This window comes from Oculina patagonica, chromosome 5, assembly GCF_052425735.1.
Source record: "Oculina patagonica isolate OP01 chromosome 5, crgOcupat, whole genome shotgun sequence".
NCBI lineage: Eukaryota > Metazoa > Cnidaria > Anthozoa > Scleractinia > Oculinidae > Oculina > Oculina patagonica.
The window spans coordinates 6,680,177-6,695,210 of NC_135762.1; the positions used below are offsets into that span (position 1 = coordinate 6,680,177).

The 15,034-nt window shown below is 37.8% G+C and overlaps 1 long non-coding RNA gene across 1 annotated transcript; it reads left to right on the plus strand.

Annotated features, from left to right (window-relative positions):
* The first annotated feature begins 1,631 nt into the window (after positions 1 to 1,631).
* On the plus strand, positions 1,632 to 12,868 carry LOC144653938 (uncharacterized). Its single transcript, XR_013570849.1, has 3 exons — positions 1,632 to 1,703; positions 3,818 to 3,892; positions 11,981 to 12,868. It is a non-coding gene; the product is annotated as an uncharacterized LOC144653938 (long non-coding RNA).
* Positions 12,869 to 15,034: the final 2,166 nt, after the last annotated feature.

Below are 15,034 nucleotides of genomic sequence, written 5' to 3' on the forward strand. Positions count from 1 at the left end.
GTAACATGAGAAAATACACAACAATTATTTCTGGAGGAGACGAGGAAGCGGTCAAAGGATCACAGGCTCGATTTCTTTGAGAAAACAAAAACTTCAGTTTTGTATAAACAAGCTCAGACACAAGGGCAGACTGTGTGATCGCCCCTAAGAACGTCTGCGTGGGAGATAACATAAAACTCCGCTTTGCGAAAATTTCCCGACACATTTTCAGATTTGGCAACTGTCTTATGCGTAAACTTTTATGTTTACCCATAAGACAGTTTAGATAAGAAAGAAAGAAAGAAAGAAAGAAAGAAAGAAAGAAAGATTAGATTTCAGATTAACAATTTAAGTTGCAGTTTCTTGGATGTTTACTAAGAGTTTTTATCTCTCATTCTTTTAATTAATGTCCCGTAAACTTCATACAGGTAGACTTGCGCAATTTCGAAACACAAGAAAATATATGAATCAGGGTGAAATTCAATGTTGAACTTTGTCACAAATTCTAAGGATACTTTCACGAAACAGCGATTATTTTCAAAATTTGTATATTTTTTATTTTAATTTTTTTTCAGGGCTGCAATTGATCAGGGTAATACACAATATCTCGATTTTATGTCCATCGAAAACTCCTAAGGTTGTCTATCACAAACGCAAGATTGAGCAAAAATTGAAACATGTATTGAAGCGATGTCATAGTTTTGGATAGTTTTGTTTTCTGGGATTTGCTATGATTGTCTGATGTCTGATTTCGAATGAACCAGGAGAATCACAAAACCATTTCAAACCCTTCTTTTTGAATAATAATAGTCGTAGCTATCTGGTTGTGATTGCTAAAACTTTCTGTGTTGATCCGAGTACTTTGTTTTTGCAGCAGCCATCTGGTTTTGTCTTGGCTAGAATCCCTGGTATGCTCTCTGTAGACCTTAAAGGACTGCACGTTTTGAAGTTTAGTTTAGTTTAGCAGAGATAAGCGTAGAGAGGACTAATAGAGAATAATAAACAGCCCATCTACGAGAAGAATAATGGTACCTTCTGTCGTTTAAGCGAGTTTTCTCAACACATGTTTGCTTAAACAAGGAAATGCAATAAAGCCGGAAGACACGTTTCCATTTTAATAATTCCGTTGCGTGTTGTTTGTTTTCCCTCTGTAGTTTTTACTGAGTGAAAACCTTTTTAACGGGAACTAAGACAACCCAAACGACTCGATAAAGAAATGGCAGAAAGTGGCACGAAATGTTTGAACAGAGCAAAAAGTATATTCAAATCAATGTGTACATCATTCCCCTGAAAAACGCCTGTTTCGGTATATATATATATATATATATGTTTTGACATGTTTGCTTGAATTAAAGGAAAGCAGTAAAGCGGGATAGTAATTCATTATATTTATTAATAATTCGACGCATTTCGGAACTCTTTTAAATGCTCGGAGAATTAAAGATCTACATCTCCCGTGTGTGAGAACAAACTGGGAGAAACAAATAGTTCAAGTATAAAGCAGCCAACGAATGGAACATTCGAGAAAATATTAACGCCTGGCATGACTTCCCTATCGCTTCATGAAACTAACCTTTAAATAAAACTTTTGAATTTCAAATTAACGTTAAAAAGGGAAAGTCCCTTTCGATCACGTGATTTCTAAGAAACGACTGAAACGCCATTTTGTGCAATTCAAGCAGAAGGGCTGACCCGCCAGGGACATATCATTGAACAACTCAACGGTAAGAAAACGATTACTAGTAACTGGCTTAAATATTCATAGCCAAAATTTACTTACATTCTGATTGTAGATCTTTTTGAACGAGGTTTCCTTGGCAAATTTTTAACTTATCCTTGAAAGCGTACACCACACCGACTTCGATTCCCTATACTTAATAAAATGCTTGAGAGAATCTCAAAGTAAAAGCTGGAAACAGATCTCGGCGTTTTGATTCCTTCATGTAGCAGTGAAAAAATACACAACACGTATTTCTGGAGGAGACGAAGAAGCGGACAAAGGATCACAGGCTCGATTTCTTTGAGAAACAAAACTTCAGTTTTAACAAACTCAGACACAAGAGCAGGTGCAGCGGAACTCCGTTTAATATGCATAAAACTCTGCTTTGCGAAAATTTACCAAAACATTTTCAAACTTGAATTGGTAACTGTTTTATGCGTAAAATTAAGATTATTTCAAAATTCGTATATTTTTTTATTTTTAATTTTTTTTTCAGGGCTGCAATTAACCAGTGTAGTACACAATCCCTGAGTTCCAGATCTATTGAAAACTTCTAAGGTTGTCTATCATAAACGCAAAATTGAGTAAAATTTGAAGCGATGTCATAGTTTTTGATTTCCTTTTGACTAATTTCGAATAAACCAGGAGTAGATCACGAAACCATTTGAAACTATTTTTTTTGCATAATAATAGGGAATGAACCAACCACGACGCAAACACTGCTGCTTTAATCGTCAAATCGTAACGGGTTAGCAAAGTTCCTCGTTGTGGTCAACAACCAATCAATACCTATGTCTTCGCGTTGTAAGACAAAAGCTGCTTCAGTGAAGACATCCCAGCCATTTTTTTGCCTCAGGAAAAACTTTGCTCTAGCGCTTAGGTTTAGAGTGATTCCAATAAGTCCTCCTGCAACCTTTATGCAACGGTTGATACGATCAAGAGTGATATCCGCTCCTATCGCGGGTTCTTGTTCAGTCGCTTCCCTGTTTTAAATACCACGGGAAATTTTCTACAGACCTGAAGGCCCGGTTTTCACTACGTAGACATAAAAGCAGTCTAAAAGTTCAATAAATGATTTATTTTCCTATCTGTCCACAATCGCAAAATAATGGGCATCTTTGACTTCTTATAGTTCACATTCAAAAGGGTTCTTGTTGCTGCAGTTTATCAGGTTAATTTTGTCGGGGCTAGAGTTTTAAAACAATGTACAGTTATTTTATCTCATAATTTTAAGGATAAGAAAAGTTTCATTCTATAATACTAAAAACGACAAGAAGCGTTTGAACAGAATAAAAAGTATATATTATTCAAATCAATGCGTACTTCGTTTCTCCGAAAAAATGTCCGTTTCAGTATAAATATAGTTTTAAAGCATGTGTTGAGAAGCCAAATATTTACCGATAATTTTGTGATCAAAGGTCTTTTTGGCAAACCAAGGTTAGCTCACACACTTAATTCTTGACACCTCTTTTATTTGTCATAGAAACTTCGCGATCAAAACCCGCCTCACCTGCGAACATGTTTGTTTGTTTCTTGTAACCTTGACTACTATCTCCATTAAACAGATAAATGTTAACTCTCGCATAAAATAATCGTATTTTATCGATTACTTTGTTTTTGCGGCAGCCATCTAGTTTTGCCTTGGCTAGAATCGGCCTTGCGCGTTTTGAAGTTTAGATTAGATTAGCAAAGATAAGCGCAGAGGACTAATAGAGAAGAATAAACAGCCTATCTGCAAGAAGACTATTGTTAGCTTCTGTTGTTTGAGCGAGTTTTCTCAACACATGTTTGCTAAAACAAAGAGGTAATAAAGCGGGACAGTAATTCACTTTCATGAATATCAAAACAAGTTTTCGAATCGTGCATTTGTTTTCGGAACTTTGATATCACGTAAAGTCGAAGAATTAAAGGTCTACATCTCCCTTTTGTCAGGACAAACTGGGAGAAACAAAGTTTCAGGTAAAAGCTGCCAATAAACAGAACAATGTCGAAAAACATTAATGAAGCCAGGTATTACTTCCCTATCGCTTTTTAAAACTAAACTTTAAACAAAACTTTGAAACTTTTAATTATTAAACGTTTAAAAGGGAAATTCCCTTTCTATCACGTGATTTGTAGGAAACGACCAAAACGCCATTACCCACAACTAATTCAAGCTGCATAGAGGTCCAGGCAGGTCAGTTATTGAACAAGGTAAGAAAACGAGTACTATTAACTGATTTAATTATTCAGGGCTGGGAAATTATTTAGGTGTGATTTTAGACCTTTCTAAACGAGGTTCCCTTGGCGTACTCCAAACGTTTCCTTGAAAGCGTACACCTCATTGACTTCGATTGCCTGTGCAAAAATAAAACGCTTGGGAGAATCTCAAGCAAGAGCTGGAAAAAGATCTCAGTGTTTTGATTTACTCAAAAAGCATGACGAAAGACACAACAAGTTCTGCAGATAAGAAAGAAGCGATTAAAGAATCACAAGATCGATTCCTTTAAGAAAACGAAACTTCACTTTCAACAAGCTCGGACATGCACGAAAGAGCAGCTAGGTGCGGAGAACACAGTTTAATTTGCATAAAATAAACTCTACTTTGTGCAGACCTCTCAACCTCAAAGCACTGGAAATCTGGAGATTGAGGTAAAAAAATCTGGAGATTTCAGTAAAAACCGGGAGATTGATCAACTGACGGACAAAAATAACTAAAAGAGTCCTAAAACCAGGCGCTAATCAAATGACTTGTTACTCTGTTTACCGTGAGATTTCTGTTTCTCATCGTGAGATTGAAGTGAAAACCGTGAGTCTCACGACAAAATCGTGAGACTTGAGAGGACTGTTTGTGGAACTTTACCGAAAAATCTTCAAACTTGGTAACCGGAGAAAAATTAATGACCTGCTCACATTTGGCTCTATCTTGCTAAGTAAGGAAAGATCAAAGCCATTCTGCTCGCGGATATAGCGAAGTAGTTTTGCTCAAATTTCTAACCTTTGTGTCACGTGACCTGTTATTATTGTGTCTGACCTACAAAGGTAAAGGAGAGATGGCTTATGACAAATACCGGTATCAAATGCAACGTTTCTGTATTCTTATACCGGTTTCCAATATGAATCCGTATCTCGATTTTCTTAGTGCAGAAGGTGAAAAAAAAATATATATATATATATCGAATCAAGGCGGTGTGAAGCAGCGTGAAATCGCTTGTGTCTTGTATTTTTTGTCTACACTCCTCCGAACAACCTCGTAAAAAGGGAAATCAAAATCAACCGCGGCCGCGGCCTCTGCTACTTTGTTCAAAAACTGGAACGAGTGCTTTAATTGCTAGACATGGCCAGACGTAAACAATTTTCTTGTGCTTATGCGATGTCTCGTTTTCCCTAGCGACGCAAGCACAAGAAAAGGAAAAGCCTGGTTTTCACTAGCGACGCAAACACAAGTGCAAGCACAAGCGCTAGGATAACATCAGGGGCACCCAACAGACCGTTTCGGTGAATATCTGTTCGGAAGACCTATAATCGTCTACGTTGTCATGTTTCAACTACGTTCGGCCAGCGGTTCATTAAAGCAGTCAATTCTCGATCGTGGACAGTTCGAAAGCGCCATAATGATTATGAAAGTGGCTTTTTTCAATCGGAATCCTCATATTTAACTAAATCCTAACAATTCATCACCGTAACTCATATATCCTTCTAAACAATAGTATTGTAATCGTAAAAAGCTACCTGGAGAACTTGACAAATCCTCGTGCCGTTTCGGTACGCTCTCGTTCTTACTTCGTGCTTCGGAAAGTCTTACTTACATTACTTACACAGATAGCAGCATTATGGTTACCTTGGTAACCACAAAAAATTGCCTCGCCTACAAAGACAAGCTTCTAGCTTTAAATACATACGTGTGTAAGTAGTAAGGACTATGATAAAAGCAGAGGCCGAGACAACGGTTATTTTTCACTTATTTCAGTATTATCAGGCTGATGAGAAATAGGCGATTCCTGATTCGGCTTAGCCTCCCACGCAGTCGTTTTTAGGGGCAATCGTGTTTCACTCCTCCCCACAACGACTGTGTGGGAGGATAGTTCGGCTAGAACGAAAAAGGAAACGAAAATTAGCGACATTTTTCCATTTAGTTACATTGCGTGTTGTTCATGTTCCCTTAATAGATATCAAAACATTTCTAACAGGTGTATACAGGGTCCCAAAAAATCGAACTATCGAAAACGAAAAATATGAAATAGAGCCATTCAGTTTAACAGACCAATCTAACCAAGCAAAAAAGGCAGAAAGTGTCACGGATTGTTTGAACCGAGCAAAAAGTATATTCAAATCAATGTGTACATCATTCCCCTGTTTCGGTATATATATGTTTTGACATGTTTGCTTGAATTAAAGGAAGGCAATAAAGCGGGATAGTAATTCATTATATTTATTAAGAATTCGACGCATTTCGGAACTCTTTTAAGGCGGCCCGAACCTATTTATTTACATGATGGTTGCTTTTTGAATCGCGCTTTTTGGCAGGAAAGATTTCACTGATTTATTCGAATTTTTGCTTCCTGAATGAAAAATGTTCGAATTTACGGAAAATGGCATTCGGTTTTCAGTCGGAATAAAAACTTTTGAGATTTGAACATATTTTCAAAATCTAGTTTTTACCAAAAATGTCCATAAAACAGATTTCTCCTAAACTTTAGCAAATAAGCCTCAGAGCTCTAAAGTTTTGTATCAGGAAGTTTCATGACAATCCTGATTCATGACAATCCAATTCGCTGCACACAATACTGCTAAAATTTTATCTAAAAATGCTATGCTAATGCATCCATGTCAAATGACGCACAAATAGCGAAACAGTGAAGCCAAACTATCGGTCATCTGCAAGGATAATGATCCCCAAAACCTTATCAAAAAGAAAGTGAGGAATCAGAAACCTACAGCAAACACAAGCATCCCAACAAGAAGCACAATTTTATGACGCTTGCAAGGTAAAATCAGATACTTTATGTTCAAATCCCCTATCTTGTTGTAAAAAAAAAAAAAAAATCTTGTATTCATTCCTTTATTTTCGAAAAAAATCTTAGCATGGCAAAAAAGAACATCTAAGAAAACCCTTACCAGTTGTCATCACAGTGGGTTCCTATTCTGGGGAGAAATAAAGTTGCCAAGTTCAGTACTTCTAAGGCCCGGTTCAGACGCCGATCTTTTCATGAGCCGAACCTAATTCCTTGAATTAAGTACATGAAAAGATCGGCGTCTGAATCAAATTAGAACGGCTATTTCAATTTGGAACGGCTCACCCGTTCTTCCCGCCTGGCTTAGTCAATTTCTGTTTTTTGCGTCTTTCTGTTTTTGCGTCTCAAGTTGCGCACAACTTGTCAGAATTTTCTTACCCTCAAAATCCGGGAAAAGTGTGACCCCATTCTAGTCACCCCATAAAAAATGCTTGAAAAGGCGACCCCATTATAGTCAGTCCAGTCGTGAAAATGCGACCCCATCCAGCGGCACATCCCTATTAGCCCATTTTTGCGGTCAGATCAATTATCCCCTCCTCTAAAATAATTTTGATATGAATACAAAACAGTAAATAATACATAAGATAGGTAGATTTTATATTCGAGCATAAACTGTAGCCAAAGTGAGCAAAACTAAAACACATTGAATAAATCCAATCGAAATGTGTTTACTAGTATTGCGTGACCGTGACAATTTTTGTAGTCAATACATGAAATATTCAGTTTACTTCTCTCAACGGGTGGTTTTTCACTGGATTCTTTATATGTTATAGTACCATAATAGTACTTGACGCCGATCTATTTTTTATTTCAAATTTCGATGTACCAGGACACGATTTTTGCCACCAAAGTTACCCTTGTTTCAAGTGTTTACCAAAGTGCTCAAAATACCAATTTTCGGGCTTTCAAAAACATCTGTTTAATTGCATCGTTTTGCAATATTTTTAGGTTTCTGTGTAGTATATTGGATGCCCCGCATACCTGCCAAAGATAAATTTCATACGTTTAACCTTCTTTCCGTACGAGTGTTTTGAATACCCACAAAAATTCGACAAAATTTTATGGCGGCGGGGACGCGAAAACGGCATTTCACCTTTTGCCGATTTTCTCAAATATAAAAACCCTTTGAAAATTTTAAATGTTATTTTCGTAAATAGTTCACCAAAGGGTTTCTTTTGACTGAATATGAAGAAATGCGAATTTTCAGTTTTGAATTTTTTCTCGAAAATTACAGTCGGTAGCACTTAAAGATCTACATCTCCCGACGTGTGTCAGGACAGACTGGGAGAAACAAAGATTCGAGTATAAATAAAGCGGCCAACGAATGGAACAGTGTCGAAAAAACATTAACGCCCGGCATGACTTCCCTATCGCTTTCTGAAACTAACCTTTAAACAAAACTTTTGAATTTTAATCAACATTAAAAAGGGAAAGTCCCTTTCGATCACGTGAATTCTAAGAAACGACTGAAACGCCATTTTGTGCAATTCAGGCTGCAGGGCTGATCCGCCAGTCCGCAGATATCATTAAATAACTCAAAGGTAAGAAAACTGTTTCTTGTAACTGCTTTAAAGATTCAGGACTAGAAATTTATTTAGGTGTGTGTGTGTATGTTTGCAGATCTTTTTAAACGCGGTATCTTGGCGTATTTTTAACTTATTCTTGAAAGCGTTCACTACACTGATTTCGATTATCCCTATAAGCTTACTTAATGAAATGCTTGGGAGAATCTCAAAGCAAGAGCTGGAAGAAGATCTCGGCGTTTAGATTCCTTCAGGTAGCGTGACAAAAGACAGAACCATTTCTGAAGAAGAGGACGAAGCGGTCAAAGAATCACATGATCGATTTCTGGACTTCACCACAAAATTCTTAAATTTGGTATTAAACTGTATAAAAATTGATGGTCTGAACTCATATTCGGCTCAAGCCTGCTATCTGAGGAAAGAGCGAGGCCACGGATATAGCGGGGCAGTTTGGCTCAAAATTTCGAACATTTGCATCAGGTGATCTGTTATTATTGTGTCTACCTACAAAAATAAAGGCTATCAAATGTAACGTTTCTGTATTCTTATACGTGTTCTCTATATGAATCCGGACCTGGACTTTCCTAGTGCAGAAGGTGATAGAATAGAGTAAAATTGTTTTGTACGTAGTTTTTTTCACTGCCACAAACTGATTGTCAAGTAAGAAAAAAAAGGATGATAGAGGGTAAAACCAGAAAAGATAAAACTTATGAATTTTTAAAGAGGGAAAGTCCCTTTCTATCACGTGATTTCTAAGAAACGACTGAAACGCCATTTTGTGCAATTCAAGCTGCATAGTGCTCTAGCTGACCCATTCAGATATTACTGAATAATTCGAAGGTAAGAAAACAATTTACTACCATTAACTTGTTTGAATATTCAGGGCAGGGATTTTTTTCAGGCGTGTGTGTGCTTGTAAACCTTTCAAAAGGAGTTCCCTTGGCGTACTTTTAACTAATCCTTGAGAGCGTACACCACACCGACTTCGATTCCCGGTGCTTAAATGAATGTTTGGCAGAATCGAATCTCAAAGCAAGAGCTGAAAAAAATAACTCGGTATTTTGATTCCTTCATGTAGCATGAAAAAAGACACAACAAATTTCTGAAGAAGAGGAGGAAGCGGTCAAAGAATCACAAGATCGATTCCTTTGAGAAAACGAAACTTCATTTGAAACAAGCTCAGACCCGTAAGAGCAGGTGCAGCTGAACTCTGTCCAATTTGCGTAAAATCTGTTTCCTATATGAATCTGTCCCTGAAATGGTGACTAAGATTGTTAAGTTGCTACGGTGTAATTGGATATACACAAGCAAGTAAAAATAAACGATAAAATCGAACGACGTTTCGGAGTCGTCATGACGCCATTTTTAAGTTCAAAAAATGAAAAGAATAAACTGTCAGGAAATGTTCGTTTAAGATTAACATAATATAATATGCGATGTCACGCAAATAGTTTGGCTTAGATTGAGTCTGATTGGACATTTTGAGATAGCGACAATTCTCTGATTAGTAGCATTTTATGCACTAAACAGTCAAACTTATTCTTAATAATAATAATAATAATTATCGTTCGTAACAGCAGAGATTGAGAAAACGATTTTATAATGAAATTAAACGCTAAAACATTGTTAAAATTCATTTTAAAACTTTAAAATCTTTAAAAAAGTAGACGACGTTTCGGCGCTACTCTACGCCATTATCAAGTCAAAAGAAATAAGAATATATATAACGTGAAACAATAAAAATAGTTGTGTGTTCTATGGGCATAATACGTAAAGTAAAACAATGGAAAAACTAAAAGTTCTAATTAAAAATAGGGAAGTGTCAAGTAAATAATTTGGCGCGGATATAGAGTCACTCTGGGTGTTCAGGGAAGGATTAATGTCCCTGATGAACAGCATTTCATATACGAGGCAGTCAAACTTGCTTCTGCATTTCTTTAAAACTCTGAAAAGGTGATTAATCTTTGCTCCTTTGCTGCCATGTTGTGCCTCAAGGTGTCTACCGATCGCAGAATAACGGTGCTTACTAATGCGTTGATGTAGGTGTCAGGCAGTAAACCCATACAGTGACCATACAGTGTTTGTCTCTATAGTGCTTGCCAAGGGAAGATGATTTGTTGTTGTGCTCGCCTTACGAGACTGCCTTTCTTTTAGTACGCAACAGATGGTTTAGACAAAAACGCTTTTAGTTTTTGGTTTTTTGATAAGAAAGATGTAAAAAACATTTTAATTTCGTAAATACCGCCAACTGAGCTAGCGCTTAAGGTCGGGACATCACTATGCGACAAGTCGCAGGGACAGGTCTCTGCGACAAGTCGCTCCATGATATGAGTACTACAACAAAAGAAGTCGCTGCGACAAGTTTAAGGCGCTTATTCGTTGCACACACAGAGTGCGAATGTGACTATTTTTCCAATTCAATATTGCAAAAATACATGACGCTCTCTCATTGGTTAATTTATATTTTTTCGCAGCGATTTGTCGCAGACGTGTACACACGCCGCGACAACGCTGCTATCGCTCATTTTGTCGCTACGATGTGCCGCACGACACATCGCAGCGACAAAATTCTGTCGCAGCGACATAGATTGTCGCAAGAATGCACCATGTCACACGGGGCGACGTGTCGCAGCAACTTGGCGCCGCGACATGTATTCTGTTGCAGCGACTTGTCGCCTAGTGTGTCCCGACCTTTTGACAAGTGCCTGTCGTCGCTTATTTTATTCATCGCCAAATATCACGTGAGTCGCATTTCACAACAGCACATTATTGCGCTTCAATTTTTCGGTTCTTGTTACATTCTCGGAGGCCAGGGAGGGGGGGGGGACACTCCCCTATATCTGTATATGGCCTATACCGGGATGTGCCGCTGGATAGGGTATGGTTTTTGACTCCTCCGGCCCTGAACAGGGTATATAATTTCAAGCTCCTCTGTCCTAAACAGGGTATGGCTGCAAGACTGTCGTCGAGTATTTGCATTGTTTTCGCTTTCACTTCAATAAAAAAGCATTATTTTATTTGCTGGTATCGGTGTTTAAATTTCAATACGTCGAACATCGCGTACGGGACGCAATCACAACAAAGCGTAGATGATTGTGGATGTTATCCTTTCTCCTAAATACGTACGGTCTTAAAATAGGGGGTGTTGTCCTACACAGGGTATGTATTTTACGTTTTTATTGTCCTAAAACAGGGTCAGGGTTTCAAACCCCCAGCGGCACCCCTATACCTAAACGTAGGCCAAGTACCCACCCGGGGGGAGGGTTACAGTGTCAATAGGCTCTAGGTTTTAGTATTTCATTTCCAGTATGTTTCAAATGTTTCTCCGTGTTACATTCTATAGTCTTCACGAAAACGAAATGTGCCGTGTCCGTTTGCTTTAAGAAAAGAAGCCAAAACGGCGAAAATAACAGAAAGAAAAAGCAGTCGTTTCCTTGATTTCCTGCTTTGATGGGTGCCGATTTTCAATCCGAGCAACAGAATATGTCGCCCAGCGAACATAGAACCTTCTGGTATGAAAACACCTATTTTACAGAACACCTCGGTTAGTAAAATCACCTTTAGCTATAGGTACAGGGCTTGGCATTAACTTGTTGAGCTCCTTATTTGTTTGCAGTTTATCCCTCGGACGGACAAGCAAACTCATACCCCCACCATCGTAAAAAGGGGGGGGGATCGAACCCCTCCCCACTTTTTACAGCATGTTTTTGTGATGGAAACAAAAGAACGAATTCTTAAATGTATTGTGGTTTCCTGTTTTGCAGTCGCAACATCTCCCAAAAATGGTACTGTGGTGGACTTTCACGAAGTTTGTATTTAACGTCTGTTCACCTGGGTCAGGCCTAGTCGTAGATGGTTTGGAAGCGATAACTTGTTTGGCGCGTGGTGATATGGCTGGCTGTGCTAGATGTGTTGTATCGGGAGCTCTAGACCTTGTTCCCGTTAATACCGTTAAGGAAATAATCAAAAGGAATGCAAAAGAAGTTGCCGAAGTTGCAGTGGAAGTGGCGAGGTTGGAAGCTGCGGGATTGTTTGTCCCGATTGAACGAGTTGGCTACTACTAAACATTCATTGATCACGAGGGTGATATCAACAACAATAACAACAACCATTTTATTTGCCAGGAAAAATAAAAATATATAATTACAGATATACAACTGATTTCACTAAAACGGGTAGGAATTTAGAGCCGGTGCATCAAACTGAAAACGTTAGACTTATGAAGAAAAATAATATCGATTCTATAATCGTAAACAAAGTATGTATTAGTGAATTAAAATGAAATCAGTTTTTTATCGTCTTTGAACGATGATAACAATTGCAGTGTAACGCTTCCCATTTGTGCGAGTGCATTCTCGTGTATATCGTTCACGTCAATTTATGATTGTTATTTATGATTCATAATTAAGTAGAACTACAGCTTTATAAAGTATATACACCAATTGTAGTTGTTAGTGAATTTATAATGTAAAAATAATTTTATTTTATTTTATTGTATTTTATTCTCTTTTATTCTATATATAAACAGGTAACTTAAATGTATTATTTGAAACTAGATAATCATTTAAATTTGTCAAACTAGTCGTTTTCGTCCGCCTTGAGATGTGATGCTGTAGTTGCCGGCTGTAGTAAACCAACAAAGCTTTGTTGTTGTTGTTGTCATTGTTGCTTCACTCCGGTTTTGAAAGTGTTGTTTTGAATTTCAGTAAACAATGAAACAGCAAACGTGATATTTCAGTTTCATCTCCTGAGCAAACGAATGTAACATGATACATTTGATTTTCTCCTAAACGTATGTAACATGACACTTTCGTTTTTGTCGAAAACGAATGTAACTTGACATATTTTTTGGCAAACAGTGCGACTTCGATGGACGTTGTTTTGCTTTTAGGTTTTGAAAGTGTAACATTCTTTATGTACAAACAGTTAGTAATTTAAACTCTAGAACTGGACCGGACTAATTTTAATTTTAATTTTTTAATTAATTTTCACATTTTCGCTCTGTACCGTTCAAATCAGCCGGATTATCACAGTCGCACGTTACAGGTTTTGAAGAGAATCTGGGAATGGATCGCAAGGGGGAAATGGTCTTGATCGATTATGAATTTCACCCGACGAGAACAATGAGAATTGTATGGAGGCTTGTGAGGAGAATTTACCTGTTTTAAATTAGGTCTGAACGGGTACAGCAGGTAGCACGCCTTTCGGGTGTTCTAGTGACAATTTTCACTTCAACTTGCGATAACCTTGACAGGTTAACGTTGAATAAAAAATTGCCTCACCTACAAAGACAAGCTCCCATCTTTAAATACAAACATGTCTAAGTAAGGACTTTGATAAAAGCAGAGTCGTAGACAACGGTTATTTTTTCTTTATACGTTTATTATTAGGCTGGTATGAAATAGGCGATTCCTGTTCGGCTTAGCCTCCCACGCAGTCGTTTTTAGGGGTGTTCGTGTTTCACTACTCACCACAACGACTGCGTGGGAGGGTATGTTTGGCTAGAACGAAAAAAGGAAAAGAAAGTTAGCGACATTTTAACATTTGATTACATTGTGTGTTGTTCATGTTCCCTTAATAGATATCAAAAACTTTTTAACAGGTCTATACAGGGTCCCAAAAAAAATAATCCAACTATCGAAAACGAAAAATATGAAATAGAGTTATTCGGTTTTACAGACCAATCTTACCAAGCAAAAAATAAAATGGCAGAAAGTGTCAGAAAGTGGCACGGATTGTTTGAACCGAGCAAAAAGTATATTCAAATCAATGTGTACACTATTCCCCTGTTTCGGTATATATGTTTTGACATGTTTGCTTAAATGAAAGGAAGGCAATAAAGCGGGATAGTAAGAATTCGACGCATTTCGAAACTCTTTTAAATGCTCGGAGATATGAAAGATCTTTTTTATTATTAATCGGGCGTGGCCGATTTATAGTTTACCCTTTGGTCGTCCTAGAGCGTAGTCTCCTGGCGCGGCCAAAAAGACGGGGATAGCTTGGGGTTGCTACAAAACCGCTACGGGTGACGCATACCGCAATGGTTTTCATTTTAGTTTTGACAGGAAATCGTTGCAGGCACACTTGGTCGACTTTTGGGTTAATGTGTAATCAGGTTGTGTTTTTTTTGCTTCGGCGGAAGGACAGAGAAAAAAGCTTACGGGGCAAAGTACAGTATGGGGCCCAGTTCTCGGCCACTTTTGACGTAAACTTGTATTTCTTACCTCAGAAGAACCGCAGGAACTTGAAATTTCTCCCAGAGCTAGCTACATTATTCAGCTTTTTGGTGTAAAGCTATCGACCGGTCAAAAATTAATTTGCCCGAGCAATAATAAAAATAAAAGCTCCATTTGTGGGCCCAGTTCTCGGCCACCTTGGCCCAGTTCTCGGCCACTTTTGACGTAAACTTGTATTTCTTACCTCAGAAGAACCGCAGGAACTTGAAATTTCTCCCAGAGCTAGCTACATTATTCAGCTTTTTGGTGTAAAGCTATCGACCGGTCAAAAATTAATTTGCCCGAGCAATAATAAAAATAAAAGCTCCATTTGTGGGCCCAGTTCTCGGCCACTAAAAAGCGTTTGCGTAATTATCTGTAAAAAAAATGCTCAATTAATTTTCACAGTCATAAAATCACTCTGTAAACCTATTTATACTATATCGATCCCAAATTATTTTTATGATGCTTTGTTTTACTTTAGAAAAGAAGGATTTTAACGCGCCTAGTTGCCTATGTGCAGGTTCTGGCAAAACCGCATTGTGTGACCCGTGCATTTAGATGGTTTATTTTGCAGTGAAAAGGTCTTGAAAGATTTAGGTG